This window comes from Haliaeetus leucocephalus, unplaced genomic scaffold (assembly GCF_000737465.1).
Source record: "Haliaeetus leucocephalus isolate CR32 unplaced genomic scaffold, Haliaeetus_leucocephalus-4.0 Scaffold284, whole genome shotgun sequence".
Taxonomy (NCBI): domain Eukaryota; kingdom Metazoa; phylum Chordata; class Aves; order Accipitriformes; family Accipitridae; genus Haliaeetus; species Haliaeetus leucocephalus.
In genome coordinates, this window is record NW_010972720.1 from 7,507,408 (window position 1) to 7,514,022 (window position 6,615).

The following is a 6,615-nucleotide window of genomic DNA, read 5'->3' on the forward strand; positions in this document are numbered from 1 at the left end:
AAGGGAATTCAAGATTTTATTTTTCCAAAAACTTCCAAGCTATTTAAGCTGAGATATGTTTTTAAATCAGATATTTTGATGGCTGCCTGATAATTTGTTGAAACTACAGTCATTACTGATTGTTTCATTAAAGAAGATGTTGTAATAGCACTAAATTGCTGTAGTTTCCTAGTACATGTGAACTTCATGTTCATCTTTGAAGTCCAAGTCCTTAAACATCAAATCTTAGTGCCTTATCTACTCGGATGAAACTATTCTATTGCAACAGTGCAAAAAACTTTAAATTATGGTAGTAACAACAGTAATGCCTGTGGTGGAGTGAACTGGTTATATTCCATAGCATTTGCGAGGTAACTTGATAGTCTCAAATCTTTGGATAGTTTTCAGGTTTCTTTGGTTCTGAAAGGTACAAGTAATCAGTTCTTCCACTTTGCACTTTTTTTTTCTGTTTTGGTGATGACTGCCTCTATAAAGACAAAGGAAAAATCTCTGATAATTGCACTCCTCCTTTGTAAGCATTTACAGTAGTTCTTAAATAGTGAGTGCTCTGAATTATTTTTTAGCAAAGTGTACCGTAAGCATTAATCTGTATAATCATACCATGAACCAGATAGTGTGCAAATTTCACACAGGATTTCATAATGACAGAAACACTATTATTAGAAATTCTGAGAATAAACTTCTATTATGCCTCAATATGGAATGAAATTATATCTGTAAAAATTGCATGCCTGGGTGCAGGTAAATTACTGATGGATAACTATTTCTTATCATCAGTTCCCCTGGGGTGATCGATTGACCAGATTTTACTGTGTTAGTCAAAGCTGAAACAATGAGCCAGTCTGCTCTTGCCTTCTAGAGTCCTGAAGGCAACATAGGGAATTTCTTGCTAACTGATGTTAAAGAGGAATTACAATGATGGAATGAAGTGTCTGTGAAAGTTTCTGGCTGTACCTTCAGGACAGGTCAAAATCTGCAACAAGCCACACAGCTGGAGAACAGACTTTCTGTGACTTTTGTAAGCACTGAAGAAAAAGCTGGTGCTAGACCAGGCTGAGGTCCTCTAGCTGGTCTGCCCTTTACTTCTGCCCTATGCTTTGGGACTTCTTTTGGCTGGTGTGTGTTAACCCAGCATGACCCCTGGCACTGTACAAAGAAGGATGCACACCGATCGCCATACCTCTGTCTTTATCTGCGGATGCAGCAGTTGCTCTTGCCCCCGTGATTGGCGGTGGGGTTTTTAGGTGTGCTATCGCCTTTAGATTGCTCTGGGGCTGTGGGTGACCTGCAGAGGGGAACTGGATGAGAAGCTGGAGGTCAGAGCTGATACAGCTAATATGGACTGGTCCACCCCTAGTGATTAATGTGTTACAGAGTAAGAAAGGAGTAATCTATCTTTACTGGTTCTGTTGACCTTTAGGGATGCTTTTCTTTTGTCTGTTTCTTTATGCCCTTTTAACAACACTTAGTGGTTTAATTCCTGAGATATTGCTGTGCTTTGTAGAACATCAGAATAGAGATAAAAGAATTCCTATGTTTTCCAAGTAAATTAGAGGTTTCCTTGAACCTGCCAAATTCTCTATATTCTGATAAACCTAGGTTTTACCATTTTATGAGGATCTTATAAAAAGAAAGGATGTAACTGCTTAGTTTACATAAATGAAATCACAGACCTTGACAAATAGTTTATTTTAATTGCTGCCTTTCTTTTGCCATTAAGAAAACAAAAGTCATGTAACAATGATAGTATGGTTACTTTCTTCAGCCTTCATTTTCAAAGACAGGTTTCATTGCTAGATAATAACAAGAATTTAAGTTTACAGGGCTGATTGTAAAAATCGTTTTCTTTATAATGAGATAACTTTTGAGACTACCTTCTTACATTAATGCACATAAAACAAATGACACATGTTTTCTAAAGAGACTTTAAGTGAAGGAATTATTTAACGCTTTTGGGTGCTTAGTAATCTGAGCTTTGCAGGTATACAAGATTTGCATCCAGAATATGTTTTCTCACTCGGTATGTAGTTGAAACCTGGAGAAGTACTTCATGTGTTTTGTCAAACTATGTCCTTAAATTGAGGACTTTAAAGACAAATGAAAATTAACATTAATTCCTTTTCTTCTGTGGGATCTGTTTTGTGGAAACAGTTTTTAAAATTGACCAAACTAACAATTTTCTTGATAAGGAGATAATTTTTGTGACATCTATCTACAAGGACCAAATATTTTTGCTTGCACTTTGTTTTTGTACCATACTCTTCTCACATAATGGGATCTCAAGTAAAGTGTAAATTCTTTATAATCTCTGATGGGAACAAGAAAAATAAGTTAGATAAAAACTGGATAAAACTGTAATGAGAAACTCATTATTAAGAGTGCATGGGCTCAAATGCTGGCACAGGGTTACCAAAGTGGAAAATCCCTATTTAATGATGCACATAGTATCTTTGCCAAGATGAACGCTGATGTAATCCTGTAATCTTTGTGTTCAGAGCTGTTCTGAAAAGGCGGTGACCTCTCATCTTTGCTGTGAAAACTGGTTCCGAAGCAATTTGGGGCTGCTAAGGAAATAAATATCGGGGAAACCAATACTGAAAGAACAGGGACTTTCTGCCTGCAGGGTAGATGTTAGATGCATTGTGTAGGGTGTGTGCTTTTATTAACCTGAGTCATGTGGTGTGTAGCTGTTGGTTGTGGTCAACAACAACTCTTTGGGTTTGTTTGTTTTTTTTTTTTCCTTTTTTTTAACCCTGTAGGACTTAGGAATGCAATGCAGCCTTGCCAGGTTTCCAGATAAAGTAACGGGACAACAAAATTTTGTGGAATTGTCCTGTTTTCAGCTGGAATAAAGTTAATTTTCTTCTTAGTAGCTGGTACAGTGCTGTGTTCTGGATTTAGGATGAGAATAATGTTGATAACACACTGATGTTTTAGTTGTTGCTAAGCAGTGTTCGTACTAAGTCAGGGACTTTCCAGCTTTTCATACTGCCCTGCCAGCAGAGGCTGGGAGTGCACAAGAAACTGGGAGAGCACACAGCCGGGACAGCTGACCTGAATGAGCCAAATGGGTATTCCATACCATATGATGTCATGCAGGGGGGAGTTGGCCGGGGGGCACCATGGATCGGGGATTGGCTGTCGGGTCAGTGAGTGGTGAGCAATTGTATTGTGCATCACTTGTTTTGTATATTCTATTATTATTCCTTCCCTCCCCGCTGCCTCCTTTTCTGTCCTATTAAACTGTCTTTATCTCAGGCCATGAGTTTTACTTTTTTTTTCCCTGATTCTCTCCCCCATCCCACTGGGTGTGGGGGGGGGTGAGCGAGGGACTGCGTGGTGCTTAATTGCTGGCTGGGGTTAAACCATGACAGTAATAAAAACTGTGTGTGCATGGTAGCTGTTTGTGATTTTGTCCTGATGGCTAGGTATCTGCTGATGGTATGAAGGTAGCAGCTGAACTCTAAACCCAAATATTACTCCTGAGTAATGGTTTGTATAGGGTAATCTCAATGATGCTAATCATGGGGTGGTGCTGGCTCTGTTTCTGAAGTACAACAGCCTTGCTGCAAGAAGTTGATAGCCTTGTCTCATATAAAGATCCCTTTTGAATGATGACAGGAAGGACAGAAGTTTTTACTGGGATGACAGAAATAGAGTGCGTGAGCGTTTCTGGATCATGGCTTACAGCTGTTATGAAGAAAACGGACAACAAACCCTCTGTGTGACCTCTTGGGTGGTGCTGCTTGAAAGTGCCTCTAGGGCTGCCTCAAAGGCACTAGAGGTTTCCAGCCACCCTGACACAAACTGCATTTTGGGCTCTGAAAGCTGCATGTTTGGGACACACGCAGGAGGTGGGTTAGTGGTGCTTACTAGACATCCGCCTGCCTTACTGAATTTAATCGTCATGCTGCAAAAGACAAACACTCATGTATAGGTGTTAGTACACTGCTGCATACAGATCTTCTTGCCATGCATGATCTAACGTGTCATCTCACTGATACTCCTCTTCCAGCAGGTAAAAGACTCAAAGAGCCTTTGGAAAATCCTACCCCACTTTCCTTCCTAAAAGCAGTATCGGTGCCATCCCCTGGCAAACCTCCCAGTATAGTACTATCTCAGTTCATAGTCAGGTCATATTTAGAAGATGATCTTCATAGTCTGCATAGGTTAAAAATTAAATTAACTCATTTCCTAAAAAAAAAAAAAAAAATAATTAAAAAAATCTGAAATTTTGAAAATGGGAGTTCTCTGCTAAGTATAGCTCCATCTTTTACTCAACAAATGGGCTTTTCTGATCCGTGCCTCAAGTGTAGCTTGCAGAGATGGAAAGTGTTCATTGAAAATGCAAATTATTTTGAGTAGAAAGAGGCAGTCAGTTAACAAAAACCTGTATGCCCAAACCTCCAGACCTGACTCCAGGCTTGTAGTTCAGGGACACATATAACTTGCTCAAGAGTTACTGTCTGACAATTTACAGGGCCTGGTCAAGGCACTGGAACCCTTCAGTATGTTGAAATGTTCTGTCTTCTCTAATGTCTAACAATAACCAGCATCAGGTGTTTTAGCTGCAAGAAGCAAGGCCTTGGGCAGTTATGTGATTCTCCATTTATAAGAAAAAATCAAATCTATTTATAAGAAAAAAATCAAAGAAGCCCTCTTACAAAACAAACCCGGTAGTGACTTGTTGTTTAATACTTGCAACTGTCTTATATTTTTTGGTCTGCATTGATTTCTTATTTGACATCTGATGTGCCATTATTTCTGGGCTGTATTTCTAGGAGGACTATTGCTGACATGTAATTGGAGGATATGGAACTGCTATACAGCTTTTATTTCAAAACAATATGCAATCCAGCACTTTCCACAAATCAGTGAATAAGTTATTCTAGCCATCTTTTTGCAGCCATTTTGGGGGGAACCAAGTCAAGCATGAGAAGACTTTGGCCTAGTGAAGGAGCGGATTCTTTACTCAGATAATGTCATCTGGACTCAGATGAAAAGGCTCCAGATTGTTCACTGTAAGAAGGAAAGATCAAGATTTAATTTTTAGAACTTGTTTTAGCAGCATTGAATCTCTAGCTCTTCTCCTACTTTAAATCATATAATCTCTTTGGATTTCAGTGAAGCTCAGTAAACCGATACCTCTCAGCATATTTTATAATTTGTCCTATAATAAATATGTCCTATTATATAATAAACAATAATTCATTCAGGAACATAGAGTTTGTAACACATTCTTTTCTCTGTACAGAAGTACAACTCTGTTGATTTGAGCAACAGTGCAGTGGTGTAAACAGGGGACCACTTGTCATGTGAGTAGCAGGCCCCCTGAAAGAAAATACATTTCTTTTTCAAAGTGACCGTGCTTATTATGATTCCCTTTGAATAGCATTGCTGCCTTATTTCTCAGCTTCACCATCAAATGCAATTGATGCCTATATAGATGTGGTTAAAATGATTTATGCTTTTGGAAGGAGTGTGGTATCTAAATTTGAGAACTGCTGCTTTATTTTTTTCTTTTTTTCCCACTTGTTTGCTTATGAAAAAAAACAGCCACCACCAAAAGATTCCTTTTCCTAAGACAAGTTTTTAAAATAGACATAATGGACTATAGAAATGAAATCTTACAGAAGCTTCTGATGAATGGGTATGACTTCATATTGTATGATGAAACACATGATCTTGTTGAAATTTATGATGAATCTGCCCCGTTTTTTTCTGCCAGTTTGAACTGTATACCTTATTTTTCCAAAAGTGCGGGGTTGGAGGTTTTTTGGTTTTGTTTTGGTTTGGTTTTTTTTTAATGAGACAGTAATGAACTGGAATAACACTGCCTGATATCTGAGGTGGAAAGCCCAGATGAGAAGTGAAAAGTGAAGAAATTAAAAGTCCTTGGAGAGAAGTTCTAATCCTTTTGTGTCACCAAGTGAAATGCGCGCGCACACACACACACAAAAGGAAAAATAATTATTTTAATTGAATCCTAGTGCAGGTTGAGCAACACAAAAACTTACAAGTTCAGCTTGGTTTGTTTATAAATGTTCAGATACATGGTAGGTTTTGTGATTACTTTCAGGATTATGAAAATTCTGTAATTTGAAGTAAAGGTGATAATTTTTCTAGAGCTGTGAAAGTTTATCATCATTTTATAGATAAGAAAAGAGAGACTGAGTGACATACCTGTGGTTACACAGGAAGGCTTCAGTGGTGTTGGCTGGAGGTGGTGTGATACACTTTCCCAGAGCTGTACTCCCATGATGCCTCTACACTCCGTGGCTGATGGAAAATCTCCTCTTCCGAGCTGAAGGTCAAGCTGTACAGGCAACTCAGTCTCAAAACACTTCATGTTACAGGAATAAACTATCAAATGTGTTTTGCAGCAAAGCCTTCTAGCACTCTCCCTTGTCACTGTTACACACTTAGAAAAGAGCACATAAAAAATGAAAGCTGCTGTACTGAAAACATTTGAGTCCTCTCCTACAAACATATCAGGGCAAAGCAAATTGATACACAGGAGAGTATGAATACTTTCTTTGAGACAGTTCTTCCTCTGTAAGGAAGAATTGGAGACCTTGCTGGCCCATAAATCATGGAGAAGTCATTCCAATCATC